The sequence below is a fragment of the Panthera tigris genome, chromosome A1 (assembly GCF_018350195.1).
Source record: "Panthera tigris isolate Pti1 chromosome A1, P.tigris_Pti1_mat1.1, whole genome shotgun sequence".
Classification (NCBI taxonomy): domain Eukaryota; kingdom Metazoa; phylum Chordata; class Mammalia; order Carnivora; family Felidae; genus Panthera; species Panthera tigris.
In genome coordinates, this window is record NC_056660.1 from 143,021,123 (window position 1) to 143,037,258 (window position 16,136).

Sequence of the window (16,136 nt, forward strand, 5' to 3'; positions counted from 1 at the left end):
GTATACTCATTGAGAACTGTTATACTAAGAATACCTTCCTCAAATCTCTTCCCCTGTCACCAGTAAAATAGTTTTTGATACTAAGAATTTCATTTTTTAAAAAAATTCTCCCATTAAATAAGACCGTGATGTTTCCATCTGGACTTTGCCATGGGCACCCTGGGCTGGAAGTATAAAGTACAGTCTTTCTCATGTTCTGGGAAATTCTTGTGGCCCAGTACAGGTAGCACCACTTTGAGCATCTGGCCAGTATTAGGGACTATACAGAGGGGCCAGCATGGCCATTTGCTTCCCAAGGCCAGGTGGTCATGAGAGACCTAGCAGGCAGGGACTATCAGTGCCTACCATGAAATAGGCGGTCAGTAAATGTTGAGATCTGAAATCTCAAGATCGGAATGATCAATATGCACTTTATTGGCTCTAAAAATAGACTCATCTCTTCTTGTACTGGCTCAGAGAAGTGTGAGTATTCATGTAGTAGAGGAGGTTGTTTAAGGCAAGCAAAGCTCTGTTCTTTTTCAAACATGCCTGTTTCAAACACACTGTTCTTTTTTTTTTTTTTAATGGCTTCTATTTCTTCTTGCATTGCCTTAATCATTTGAACAGAAGGGCTCCTCTTTAAGGCTCTTTAAGATGGAACAGAATGTTACCTTTAGGTTCCCTGCTTTGCACAGACCCCCAGCCTTGTCTCCTACCCCTAAATCTATGTCTTTGTCCAAAACGCCCTTGGGCTCCCTCCACACCAGCTCACATGCATGGCACTGGTTTTTCTTTGTTTCCGGCACTCAAGAAGGGAATTATATATATTGTGGGAGGGGTCATATCTACAGCAGCTCAGATTCTCCTTATTGCAGGAAGTTCCTCCCATCTCCTTTACATCATGGAAAAAGTATTCTTTTAAGTTTAGAGATCTTGTAAGAATAATGTATGACCTTTAAGAAATGAATGCAACAAAATTAATACAGCTTAAAGTCTAACAGAATGAGTTTATATAGATCATATAAACTCTGTTTCTTCGTTCTCAAATATAAAAGCTGTTGCTTCCCTCTCCCACCACCACCCATTGGATATCATTATTTACGGGGAGAATTCTATTTCTTAGAATCATTATATTTTTGTCAGTAGAAGGGGAACTCAGATACCTTCAATGCCAGGGAGATACCACAGATAAGTGACTCTGACCAGGTGTAAGCCACCAGGGAGAGATGCAGGCTGGAGTAAAATGAAGACCTCTCTCTCACACAAAGGAAAAAAAAGAAGAGAGACTCACTTACATGTTGCTGTCATTAAAAGAAATGTCGCAAATTTTCTTGTCCCCAGCTTTCTTTTAACAACAAATTCTGAATAGCATCAGAATATATAGATAAGTTGGTCAGAGCCTGAGCAGACATGCAGGCCTGGGCCTGATTTATGAGAAGGTTTGAGGACTGTTGTACAAGGGTGCAGCTCAGGGTTTCCCCACCTTAACCTAAGCAACCACAGAAAGCCTTGTGAATCACTTAGCAAGTCAGAATCTTGCACCTGTTTCACTCAGAGAGGACTCCAGAAGCCCTGACACCATCACTTCCCTGTCACAAGGGGCTGGGGGCCAGATTTTCGCCTATGAAGTATCCTGAGAAATTCTTTTCACCCGGTAAACAAAGCCTGACTGAAACCCCTTCTGATATATAGACCCTGGCCGAGTAGTCTGTGTGACCTCGTGCAGGGCCAAGAATTGCTTTTGGTCACTCTGTGGCATTACGTATGTCTTAAAGGGGTTTGATTATGCAAGAAAGGTGTGGTGTGGTGTGGTGGCAAGAACAGGCTTTTGGAACAAGATCGACCCACTTCTGAATGCCAGTGTTGATGAACAGTGAGTGCATCACTGTCCAGTCAACAACGCTTTCTGAATGTCCGCTAGGTGGTGGGCACTGTTCTAGACCCCAAGGAGACAATGGTGAACAAAGCAGAAAAGTCCTTGCTTTGGGGAAGTTTACATTTAGCTGGGGGGAGACTGGTAATAAATAAAAAATTAATTAAATGACATAGTAGGTTAGAAGGTGATGGGTGCTGAGGATAAAATCAAGTAGGGACCGTGAATGGAGAGTGCAATTTAGTGTGTTCAGGGAAGCTTCACTGAGCAGAGGACCGTTGGGCAAAGACTTGAAGGGGGTGAAGGAGAGAGCTGTCAAAATGTGTGGGGAGTAGGGTTCCACGGGAAGGTCCTGAGGTCGCTTCAAGTAACAACAGGGAGGCCAGCACGTCTGGATGGAATGGGGTGGGTGGGAGTGGTAGGAAATAAGTGGCTAAAGGCGATGAGGGGTGATCAGGCCATTGCAAGTACTTACCGTGAGCGAAATGGGGAGGTGCTGTGGGGTATATTTTAAAGGATTTCCTGATGGATTGAATGAAGTCTCAGAGAAGAATATTCAAGAGGGAGCCCAAGGTTTTTGGCTTGAGCAACTGGAAGAGTGGAGGTGCCATCAACTGAGACAGGAAGGATGTAGGAGGAACTGATGGCAGGGAAGGGCAGAATCAGGAGTTCACTTTTGGAATTGTTCGGCGAAGATGATGAATAAACTGTGGCATAGGAGTCTGAAGCACACAAGAGAGACCTAAACTGAGGATATAAATGTGGGATCATGTAAATGGTTTTTAAAATTGTGGGAATCACTGATAGCACTGACGAGTGATGGTAGACAGGGAAGAGAAGAGGTTCTAGGACTGAGCCCTGGGACACATCGACACAGTAGCCCAGCTACTGTGGAGGATCTGGGTGGCTGCAGGGGTGATAGGGTTAGGACCAAGGCACTCATTTTTCCCAGCTGCTAGCAGTTAACAATCTACTCCCCACCTCAAGGAATTGCCCTCTGCTGAAGGAGGCTACCACACCCCAGGTTATACCCTCATCCCAGGGATGGCCTGGGTCCAATTACTAGTCAACTTAGGGGTTTAAAGCCCACCTAATATCTAATTTCAGAACTCTGAGGGGCCCTCCCAGCTCCAGAGCATTTGTGGTATCAATCAAAGCCATTGTTGTACCTGCTTCACTGTTCAGCTTCTCCCTTGGCCTAACCCCACTGCCTTCAAGTCCTTGCAGGTGGTGTTTCCAGGAGCACCCCTGTATATAGATCTCTACCTCGGTTGATTTCTTAGGGGATCTGTTCTAAAACAATAGCTTTGGGCATAGTGCTTGCTTTTACAGTTTCCACATTTGTAACATGGCAATAATTATACCTACCTGGCAAGATCGTTGTAGGGAGAAGAGACTTTGTGTGTACAGTGCCTAGAAACAATGCTTGATTAGTGGCAGGCACTCAAAACTTAAGTCTTGTCAGAATCATATTTCACTATTCCACTTTCTCAAACACTCAAGAAGATTAGGAAAGGTAGCATTACAGTGCTCAGGAGGTCTGTCTGTCCTTCCCCTGAACTCCCCAGACTACATTCAGATGCTTCTTTTGTGTGCTCTGGCAGCACCCTCCACTTCTCACATCATAATTATAGATGGCACTATTCTAGACTACAATTGCATATTTAATTCTGTCCCACCCCTCTTTCCCATAAGGTCTATATCTGTCTTGTTCATGATTGTGTATCTCCAGGGACTAGCACATTGTAGGCATTTCATAAATATTTATTGAATTGAATTGAATCGAATTGAATTGACACGTGGCAGAGTTTACAGAATAAGGCAAGACTCAGTTTGGCTCAGCTCTGGGAATTAGACTCAAGTAACCTTGATGAAGCCCAAAAAAGACTATCCATCTACCAATCTATCCATCTATCCATCTATCCATTTACTCAAGATTTAAAGAAAACCAATTTGTGCTAGGCACCAGAAACAGGTATCAAACAAGATCTTACAGGCAAGCAGGGGATAGACAGTGGACAATAAACAACCATAAAATCTGCTGTTAAAAAATAAAGGGGGAGAGAGAAAGGCAGCAGGGACTCAGTTAGACAGAGTGATTGGAGACTTCTGAGAAGAGGAAATTTAAGATGACCTGAAAAAATGTGTAGACGCTAGACATGAGAAAGGTAGGAATATTTCAGGCTAAGAAAGATCCTGAAAAGGGGAGAGAAAACCAGTGTGAAGGAAGAAGAGGGTGTAGTACACACTTTGAGAGAATGAGAGAATTATTCTTGGTACTGTTGAAGAGAATGGATTATAGGAGAGCAAATGTGTGGGTAGGAGGGACTAGATCAAGTAAATCTCTTCCTGATACACTTTGAAAGGAACCATGATAGGACTACCTGACAGTGGAGGTGAGGGAAGGGAAAGACTCAAGGATGGCTTTTAGGTTTGGGGCTTGATTCTCTGAGTAGATGGTTATAGGAATAAGAGAGACTGAGGGAAGTAGGCAGGATTTTAGAGAGAACCAAGAGTTCCCTTTAGGAAATGTGCAATTCCCTTTTGGAAACTCGAGAGCCTGCCTCAGGACAGCCAGCTGCACTCCTTGCCCAGACTCTTCTGAGATCGCCTGAAGTTCTTGGGGCCCCCGGGAAGCCTGGGGAAAAGAAGGCCCACAGTGCTGGGGGTGAGTAACCACAGAGAGAACAAAGCATAAAGCAGTGCTTGTCTCCTGCAAAGATCAACACTCGATGTTCTTGGAAACTGAAGTGCAGGAGTTCAAATGTCTGCAGCCCCATTACCAGAAGGAGAGGTGTTCCCCAATCAGGAAAACTGCTCACATCGAGCTCTCGGCACACTGCCCACGAATCCCTGAAGAAGGGTCCTCTCGTCTCACACGCCACAGGAATGGAAACCAGATCTGAAAGAGAGCACAGGCCTGCCAGTTGGGTGTCGTTCAGACATCTGCAGGCAATTAGGGGCCTCCTCATGCGTCTGGTCCTGCTCACGACTGGCTTTGTGCTAAGAAAAGCACATTTCTTCTGTGACCACCGGTCTGTCTAATCCACAAAGTGTGCTCTGGGACTCATTGGGCTTCTGGGGGTCGAGGATGGGCGAGGAGGGTGGCCGGGAGCCTCATCCCTTAGCTTGAGCCCCAGGGGATATGACAGCATCGAAGCCAACCACCAGTTCTTTTCAAGCAAGTGTCGGGAGTAACTCAAGTCCTAATGCCATTTGGCTGTGAGCACCACAGAAATCCTGTCACTGGTCAGCCTGGGTCACAGAGCCCCTGTTCCTCAACTCTGAGGCCTCTCTTTTAATTGCTGTGATTTGGCCAGTTCTCAGCATAGCCCAGTAGTGCACTCTCGATCCATCAGGGACATAGGAAATTTTCTCTTTAGTTACACTTTTCTGTGCCAATGAGATTATTTTAAGGTGCTACCCCCCACCCCCACCGCCATTTCCCCTCTGTGTTAAGGCTATGCTCATTAGCCATGAGAGACTGAATATGCAAATGGACAGTGGCCAGACCATACCTAAAAAGAGAACCCTACCCACAACTTTCAGCAACCTGCCTAGGAAACCAATCCCCTTATGTATAGTAAACAGCCTGGAAGCCAGTCTGCTGTACATGAGGCTTGTGAGAAGCCAGGTTGCCATCTCTTGTGACAATCCAGAAAGCTAATCAATAACTTCTTTAACAGTCAGCCACAGATGGCCAGAGCTTGGTTAATAACTTCCAGATTCCCTAATCCTTGTCCCTGCTTTCAACTTAGGACTAGAGAAAGTCAAATATGCACCTTTAACCAATCATACAGGATGCCCCACTCCTAGTTAGCCAGCCTCCAGCTTCCCCATGGCACCGGCCTCCAAGCAGGTGCACCATAAGCCTTCCCTTTCCTCCACTCTAAAGCTTTCCCACTCCTCTGCCTGCCTTTGAGTCTCTACTAAAACGTATGTGACAGCGGCTGACTCTGCTGCTTTAATAATCTCTGATAAATAGGCTTTGCTTTCTTCATTTGCTTGATCATGATTTCTGCAGCCATTTATGAATTTTTTTCCTTTATGAGTTTCTGAAAAATAATTTAATAGTACATTTGGACAACATATTGAGTCCTAATGTAATAGGTCAGGTACAATTAATCTGCTGTAACAGACCCCAAATACTATGGCCTAAGTAAGACAGAAGTTCATTTCTCTCCCACGTACCTGTCTGCAGCAGCGGGTGGTCAAGGCCTGGATGGTTAACTGTGTTCCTTGAAGCCACTCAGGGACCCAGATTCCTTTCTCCTTGTTGCTCTACTGTCCCTTGGTGTGTGCAGAAAACAAACTGACTCAGTCCCACGCTGTCTGTGCTCTGTCTGTAGAAAGGAAGCATCCCTTTCAAGGATGTGGTCTGGAAGTTACACACTTCACTTTATCTTATAACTGGTGAGAACTCAGCCTCATAGCCACACCTGGCTGTCAGGGAAGCTGGGAAAAGTAGTCTCTGCAGGTCTAACACCTGTGGAATGGGAGAAAGTAGATGTCAGAGGACAAATTGAAGCCTTGCCCACATCATGCTGGGTAAAAAGGGATACAGAGTACACATGGCTTTTGTCCTCGAAGGTTAACCAGTAATGGTTCATGCGTAGGGTAAAGACTAGATCTTCTAGCCAGGCATTTAAGAGCTACCACCCTCTGGCTCTTTCCTCTTTCTCCAAAAAATTCCCTCCTCCCTTCCCTCCCATGTGTTCCTGCCAATGGAATCATGCCACACGCTGCCATAATAACTACTTTTAATTCAAATTAATTCCTTTGAACATTTATTCTATCAAATTGTTCAAGAATTTTTAAACCACACCCCTGATTGCTGGTGATTGAGGGAGAGGGTGGCATAGCCCCCCACTGTTGGCAGAGAATTTCCCTACCCCACCTCCCAATTATGCATACCAGACTCTGTTGTCATTAACTCTGTCTGCTCTGGTGCCCAACCATGAATTCAGTCAGGGAGAATGTCCATCTCTCCATCATCATATTCCCAGCACCTGGCTAGGCCCTGGTGCACAGAGTTTGTGTTGGACAAGCAGACTGGGTCATAGCCCTTACTTCTTAGGTCTTATCATCTGAGGAAAGCAACCCCCCCTCCCCCCCAGAATGAAGACTACCCTTCCCTGGCCCTACCATTCACCTGGCAGCAACTCATGAGAATCCAGACAGGCACACTGGGGAAATAACAGAGTTTTAAGCTCATATCATCATTGTGATGGTTAATTTGATGTGGCGGTCTGTCTGGGCAAAGGGAGGCCCAGAGAGCTGGTGTATCTGTAAGGGTATTTCTGGAGGAGATTAGCTTTTAAATCGGTAGACAGAGTAAAGAAGATAGCCCTCACCAACATAAGTGGGCATCATCTAATTCATTGAGGGCTTTAATAGAACAAAAAACAGATAAAGACAAAGTTGCTCTCTCTGCTTGAACTAAGACATCCATCTCCTCCTGCCCTTGGACACTGATGCTCCTTGTTCTCAAGCGTTTGGACTCATACTGAATTACACCCCTGGCTTTCTTGGTTCTCCAGCTTGAAGACAGTAGATCATGAGACTTCTTAGAGTCCATAATTGCATGAGCAAATTCCTATAATAAATCTCATCTCTGTCTCTATCTGTATATATATCTATATCTATCTAATCTGTTGGTTCTATTTCTCTGGAGAACCCTGACTAATACAAACATAATCTTGGAGAAGCTGCTGGGGTGCCCATTCACACATTAAAGAACTTGGAATATTTCTCCCCTGTGTAAAGAGGGCAGTTTTCAGGCCCATGTGGTCTGGCCACTGGCATGTGACTTTCATTTACTAGTCTGTGCCCTGGAACAGCATGTTCTATGGCTCGTTTTGATCTGGCACAGTCAGATCCCCTCCCCACAGACCCTGGCCATGAACTAGCAGCCATTCTAAGGACTCAATGGGCTCTGCTTTCACCCCACCAACACAATGCCCAGCCAAGTTCTCTTAGACCTGCAATGTCCTCAGCAGTTTGAAATCTCCTCAAACCAGTGGAAGGTTTATTAGGTATATATTTACAGAAGAAGCTGAGTTAGCAGCTTTATGTGGCAGAAGGGTTAATAGGGAGGCTTTCTGGTGGTAGCATTCTGCCTCTTCTCTATTGGTCTAAGCAGTTCAGCTCTGACCCCAACTTGCATGTTCTTCTCAGGTAAACAAAAGCCGTGTATGACTTACTTGAACAAGCCCCATAGTTTCAACATGAAGCAGCTCATCGAATGAGTCCTTCCAACTCTCTCCCTGTAAAGATTTCTGGTAAATACAATTTTTTCCATCCTGTCCCATTTACAGGAATGTCCTGGCATTCCTTATGAATTGCTGCCATGCCCCTAACCTAAATCTCATCTCAAAGAGCTCCACCTCTACTGCTCAGCTACCGGGCTCCTTTATGTCTCCTGTTCCCAGCCCAGCCCCAAGTGAGACTGTGGTCGTCTGCCCCTCAGTTGCTGCCTTAGGATATTGATGGGAAACAGCATCGAGTGACTGCGTTTCATGCCTCTTGGCCTCCAAAGAAGCAAATTAGGGTTTTAAATAAGATGAACTAGGCTTGAGTGGGAGTGGGAAGACCGCCAATTACCATCTCTTAATTCAAGGTTGCTAGCAAAAAGGCTTGAACTATTTCTACTTTTAAACAAAGTGAAAATTTGATGTTAATTCTGACCTAAAAATGTGGGGCTTGGAGGGGAGAGAGAGAAAGAAAGGAGATGCTTTCCTTCTCTGATTTCAACTGGGAGTTGTGTTAAATCCAGCCCTCCAAGGTGCTGGGGTGGGAGGGCTTTTTCTGATTCTCCATAGACTCCAAGCCACCATGGGCCCACCAAACCCAGGTGCACTCTGTTGCTTTCTGTAGCCACCAAAGCCACAGACTTTCCTGCTCAAACTTCCAGCAGCTTTCCCCAGTTTTATCCACCAAGACTCAAAAATTGCGGACAGAAGTTATTTTCCGGTTTCTTTACATTTAACTGATTACATTGTTCACGTTACAACACCTGCAAATACCTGAGAGAGTCCCAGTCTATTCCAATTTTCTCGTCATTAGCATTTTTAGCTTCCCACATCTGCTAATAAGAACAGAGCTGTGGGTTGAGGTAATCCCTTCCGAAACTAAATTATTTTGTGTATGCAGTAACCATTCTGGGATTATGGCTACACTCCACTGACATAACAGACGCATAAAGATGATGAATAGAAGTTGCAGGCTTTGCAACCACAGAAGATAATTCTGGCTTATCCTTGTCTCCAAGCAAGCTGTACATTCTTTAATATCTGAATTTTAAAGGCGAGGACCAAGATGGTGGAGAATTTTTTAATGACTTAACGCATTTAGTATAAGTACCGCTCTATGAATCATTGTGCTGGTAGGAGCAGGAAGAAGGGGGAGGTGGATAAGAGAAAACAGTGGAGTAGGTGGCACAGAAAGAGGAACACGTGGGCTGTTCCAGACTGTTTCAGGCAAGCGCCTGAGATGGGGTGCCTCCCTCTCAAACCACCCTGAATTTTCATCACAGTGAGTGATGAAACACCCCTCACCACCACACCCTCACCTCCCCACAGAGATTGCAGACTTCCTTTGGGGTGGTGGTGGGGGGGGGTCCTCTGTCTTCTTGCTTGCCAGGAGCTCATGAAATAATATACCTTTCAACCCAAGTCCTGCAGGGGTAGGCACCTAGCAGAGGGAAGGCGGGAGTAGTGACTCATCTGTGATGAAATTTTCACAAGTCTAGAGTGATATGAGAAAAACAAGGATAATTATATACATATATATAATTATAATCATATGTATGTGATGGTGTAAGATTACTAACTCATTTGGGGGGAAAGACTGTTCATTATACGGAGATTATGCTTTTAGCACTCATTTGGGGTCAAAAAGTCCTATTATGAAAAATGTATGACAGAAGATGCTAGGATTTTTGTGTTTGGTTTTGATTAATCTGTCATTTGGCAAAATTAAAAGCTGACTATCCTGTGTATGTCTCCCACCCTCCCACTTCTTTTTAAAATTTTACCAATTTGGGAAATTATAGTTCTGAGAAACCACTGGCCCGGAGCTCCATGGCCAGCCTTGAGCCCTACCATGGGTACCAGCACCCAAATGCCCTCCCAGCTTGCTTGAAAGGCATGATTCCCACTGCCTTCAAGGTCAGTGCATTGAGTTCAAAGCCAGGAGTCGGTGAATGTGGGATGTTGCCTAGTGCCCCTTACTGTCTTTGCTTTGTTCACTCCATGTGAATGAACCTTTTCTTTTGGGTCCTCTCCAACTCCTCAGGGTCTCCTCCCAAGCTGAAGACAGCATTAAAAAGTCAGAGAGGGGTGCCTGGGCGGCTCAGTTGGTTGAGTGTCCGACTTCAGCTCAGGTCATGATCTCATGGTTCCTGGGTTTGAGCCCCACGTCAGGCTCTGTGCTGACGGCTCAGATCCTGGAGCCTGCTTCAGATTCTGTCTCTGGCTCTCTCTGCCCCTCCCCCACTTGTGCTGTGTCTCTAAAATAAATAAAGCTTAAAAAAATTTTTAAAGATAGACTTTCCTTTCTTTCACTCCCACACACCTGTGTTGCTCCAGCAGGCAGACCCGTGAACCTTGCATAAGGGGATGGGGGTGTTTGTGGATAATTATTAATAAACGACAACAGGCACCTCTCAGGAATCACTCAGGATATGGAGAGGTGACACAGCCTAGTGTTGCTGTTTATATGAGTGAAGGTGTACTTTCCACACCAAAACTTGTGACATGTTTACAGACAAATAAATCCAACTCAAGCGGCACATCTGTTGTCAGAGCTTTCCGCAGCTGTGCTATGATAGGGGCGCAGTCCTCTCCTGCTTCTGTGCCACCCCCAGGAGAAGCTGAGTGTCTTGAGGCTCGGTGGCAGCATTTGTGAATGGATGTCACTCCATTGGTGGGGGAGGGAACAGCACAGAGGGGACAGGGCCTAGCAGAGAATGAGTGACTTATGCAATGGGGATTTGGGTCTGATCTCTGGTTCTGTCGCTTCCTGGCTTAGGGTCTAGGGGCTCCTTGATCCCAAACAAGTGAAGCCAAGCTCAAGCAAGATTGAGATGCAGGGGTGTCTCATGGGATCCACGAGTGGGATGGCAGCTGAGCCTCAAGAAGGAGACTCATCAGAAGCCGACAAGAAAGAGCAGGTTCACTCTTGGCTTTTCCTCACTGCCTCCCTCTGTGCCTGGCTCAGCAGCTCCTGCCCATGAGGTGGGCAGGAGACCACTGCCTCACAGCCCCTGGGTTTACACATTGTAGGTCCAGACACTGGATTGTGACTGTCAGCCCCAAACCCAGTTTCCTGGGGGAGTCACCCCATTGGCTTAGCCCGGGATGGCTTTCCACTCCTGCTCCGGAAAGCAACAACATGGGGCCAACAGCGCTGCTGAGGCCCAGATGAGTTTGCTAGGAAGGCTGTGTCACTGTTAGCAGGGCAGAGATCTGAAGTGTGTCTAACACTGGCCAAGGATCAGCCTCGGAAGAGCCTGCATCCCTCTCTGTAAAATGGAGCTGTGGAAGTGGCCATTTCCATATATTCCTGAAAAACAAACACCTTTTCATGGACTAAGAAAACACTCGGTAATATGAATTTAATGTCTCTTATGATAAATTATTTTATTCTTATCCTTTGAAACGTTGGAAAATATAAGAATAGATAGGTCTGAGATCAGGCAGGAGTATGGCAAAGAGCGAGTGACTGTTTCCAGATCCTAGGCATTGCCAAAAATAGTGACAGTCCAAAGCTACAGAAAATATTTTTAAATTATCTTTTTCTCATTATAGAAGAGCATATTCTTATTATAAAGCATCCAAATAATACAGGAATGTATTCAACAATAAGTAAAATATCCCCCATGATCCACTCTTGCCCCCAACCTGAAAAATCCCAGAACAACATCGCTACAGTTTAGTATAATCCTCCTAGGTGGTTTTTATGCATGTTCGCTTACGTGCGTGGACTCGACACACACACACACACATACACACAGACACACACACACACACTCACACGCACACACACACACGCTCTGACTCAGGTTTGTTGCTTTTTCCTACAGGACAGAGTCCTGTGATACATATTCTTTTAAGTGTGTTTTTAATTAACCTTTCCTGCATCAATATGTATAGATCCTAGTATCTATAACCGCTGTGAAGTATCCCTTTATAAGGCCATACCACAAAATATCTATTGTTAGATACTAACAGTGACCATTGAGATACGGCTAGAGAACACTGAAGCTAAAAGAAAGTTTATTCTTTTTTTTAAAACCTTCTTTATCTCTCTCCTTAGAACATTCCAAAAGCCTTTGGAAAAGAGAAGTGGCAGGAAAGCCAAATAGAGGCAAAGGTAAAAATAAATGCAGTCCCTCATCGGGTAGGTAGCTGAGCCACGGCAAGATGTCTGGCAGTGCTGGTGACCCTTATGGCACCTCAAGGGCTCAATGAATTCATGTTGAAAATATAAATGGCTGTAACTTTATCTTCAGATGTAAGAGCTCAGAATAGTATTGCGACATGTTTAAAGACATGGTTCAAATGACTAGCTGGAGGTTTCCACACAGATATCTTTATTCTGATATCCACAAATTCATCCTAAATGCATACTCTGAGTCATACAGGCTTTAAAGAAACACAATTTTGCACTTATGGCAAGATGGGGTTTCTCTCCACCTGCCATCTCATCCTGGAAATAGAGCACTTATTCAGTTTTCCTCTGGTGCCTTGTCCTTATCAAACCAAGATAACAGAAGAGGTCTTCGGTAAGACCTGTTAAAATGTCCAGTTTGTATTGCCAGTCAGCAAAAGGTCATCTGAAAAGTCCCCTGTCAGTGTCATTAATCAGGAGGAGAAGAGCCCAGGCTGGACCTCCTGAGTTTGAAACACTTGTATGGGAAAGTGCTTTTCTTTTTTTCCTGTTGATAACTCCTAAGCCTTTTTGATTTTTGGCCAGATGCTTGTCAACAAGAGATAAGTGTGGGGGGGATCTTAGAAGGAGGATGGGAAATTACGGGGGCAGAATTGAGGCGTACGCTGGAACTGCCTGTCTAGCCTATGCTTAGCGCACGTGCCTCTCCTTCCTCCTCAGAAGGACCACCCAGGTGGTCATGGAACCAAGTCAGTGTGTTCAGAGGCAGACACATTTCTGATGACCTGTATGAGGGGGGATCGAGTAAGGAATTGTCTGCTTTCCATTAAACACAACCACGATGACTGGTGTCTGATGATAGGTGAAGGACTGTGCCAATTCTGGGGTGCCAGAATGAAGGAGATGCCATCCTTGGCCTCCAGGAGCTTACAGGAGGGGCCCAGATGTAATACAGACGGAATGACCTAAATAAGTTATAACTAAATACCAGGAGAGAAAAAGAAAGAAGTAAAAGAGGCTTATAGTGAGCCTACCACTTTGTAATACGCTTTCACATCGATATGCTTATTTAGTGGAGTTGACGTAGGAGTACCGTTAGTGGTATGGGACTCTCACTCCCAGCCGGCCAAGCTCTTCTACATTCAGGCTGTATTCACTGTTCCACAACATTAACCTAACTCTGGCTTCCTTCCAGTTCCCCCCTCTGAGTCAAGTTTTAAGCCCCACCTATTTTATTTTTTTTTCTTCATCTTGACTGATGCTACGCACCCCAAGACGATCTTTGGGTGTTAAGTCAAATTAAAGTCTCTATAGACCAAGTCAGATAAAAGGATGGATAAGGATTATCCCATGAGGGCAGAGAAGATTTCCCTCTTACCTGATGAAAAGAACTTGCAAATGGAGTCTTTTCGCCATGCTAACCTCACATGGCAGCATCACTTGTTGCTCCCAGTGAGTAGGGATGGTCAGTGGTAGGTGTGCTTAAACTCTTCAGTCCAATCACGCCCACCTCCTTCCTAGCTAACTTGGTCACTTCATACCTTTGCTGGAGTCTTTTTTAGGTTTAAGTAGCCCTGGGCTGTCTACATCCTTCAGAGCCCCCTCAGAAACAGTTTGACGGGACTCAGGTTATGGTACTGCCCTGCCTCATGGCTATGGGACTGTAGCCCTGGATAAAGTGACACGTGGTGACTAAAATGACCCTTTCCATGTCCCCAGCTGTGCCTGGCACCACAACCTGTGTTTCAGTCCTGGCCTTGAAGCTCCTTTGGAAACCTTTTACAAAGGCGCTTCCTTTCACAACGAATAATTCTGGATTTCAGGGTTGTCCTCGCAAGAACTCAGCTTCCACTTCTTGATGTGTCATAGGCTCCAATTTTCATTATTTTTTTAAACACTTTTTTCCAGATTTTGAAAAAATTTTCTGGGGGAACCGCTCCCAGAGTCCTCTGAAAACATTAGCTCCTTGGCCTTCTTTCCCATAAAGCCTAGTCTAGGCTGTCAGATGCATGGACTTCATGGAAACTTTCTGGAGTTACCTCTAATCCTCTGATCTCGGAAGAAGAGGGATCCAGTAAGCAATTTCACAAGGCCACAATGCCGCCAGGGAGGCTGCAGACCTTGATTAAAGAAAGGTGCCTTCGGGAGAAGCAGAGAAGAGCCCCTAGAAGCCCCTACACTGTGGCCATTCCTCTTGTAGCCCTCTGTGTACTCCTACCTACCCTCATCATTCACCACCCCTCCAGCCCATTGGAGAGGGGAAGATGTCTGTGGCCCCACATTTCTGAGGTTCCATTCATGATCCATGCCCCACTGCATGCTACAGGTTATTGAATCTTAGAGCTCCATGGAAATCTTAAACTTGAAAAATCACTTTTGGCCAGTTGGCATCCATTTTATGTCTTGGGGTTACAACACCTCAATTTTCTTTATGGAACTGTTTCCCCCACAGTGTGTGGCTTGGTTAAAAATGTGTCAGTACGCCCTTATCTGCCTTCCCCGAGGGGTGGGCAGTGATCTGAGTGAAGCTAGTTAGGCTGAATATTAACAAGTGAAATAAGGAAGGGGGAGGCCGTCAGAACTCAGGCATTCGAAAAGGACCCCACCACCACTGCCTGACAAGGCCACTGATTAAATCTTGCCAACTAGCCCCTGAAGCTGTCCTGGTTCCTATCCAGGACAGGTTTCAATCCTAGTTCTCTAGTCTTTGCTTCAATTCTGTAAGCTATTAGATATCCCCATAATAGATTTTCCTTTATTTTTCCTTCTTTTCCTTCCCTCCCTCCCTCACTTCCTTCCTTCCTTCCTTCCTTCCTTCCTTCCTTCCTTCCTTCCTTCCTTCCTTCCCTCCCTCCCTCCCTCTCTCTCTCCCTCCCTCCCCCCTTCCTTTCTTTCCTTTCTTCTTTGTTTTTGCTTAAGTTTGCTAAAATCAACTTTTGTTGCTTACAACCAAAGCAACTTGGCAAAGGATTTATCTGACTGCGCTGCTTTATTTCATGAAGAAACTGAGGACCAGGGCAAGTCTTGCCAGAAGTCACACAGCAGAAGAGAACAGAGCTAGACAGAGAGCTCACGTCCCCTTGGTCCCTCTCCAGGCTCTTCAGACTCCCCCAGGCTGTCTGTGTGTCTTTGGTAACTGAGGCAGCATGCAGGACACAGGACCCCTTCCCCTCTGTGACTGGGTGATGGTGGCCCCATAGCTCTGGAAACTTCTCTGCACCGCAGGTGCTAAAAGCTAAGAAGAATCTTTAGTGTCTCTGATATAATCCATTGTCTTCTTGATGTTTTGGGGGTGTGAGTTGCTAAATACCTACTAAGAAAATAGCTCTACACCAGATCTGGGGCTGAGGGGAGGCTTGAGAGGGTTATAGTATAAAGGAAAACACTATCTCAGCACCCAGAGACACATCCTCTGGGTGTGTGGCCCTCACCCTCTGCCCAATGCTGTATTGTGGGAGTCCAGCTGCCATGATGGCTAGTACTCCAGGAAGTGATACTTTTCAGGGTGATGGTGACATCCCTGCTCCCCTCACCTCCACAGGGTCCTTGCTTGTCCCTGCGTCTCCACTCCCAGACCCACTCTTTAAGTCAGTTCCATGTCATTTTGCACCTGGACATGTGTCAACAGCCTTCTACAAGGCCTCTCTGCCTCCTTCTATCCCATTTTAGGAGATATTTATGAGGGTAGATCAGGTCACACTGCCCTTTCCAACCTTTAGTAGCTTCCCACACCTGTGCAAGGGTGGAAAGATTAGAATAGCAGCCACAGCCTTCCCAGCCCCTTTATCTGACCCTGATTTCTATTCAATGAGATCTCTCCCTCCCCCTCCCTCTCCCTCTCTTCCTCCCTCTCCCCCCCTCCCCGTCCCTGCCCCCCCCCCTCCAGCTGTGC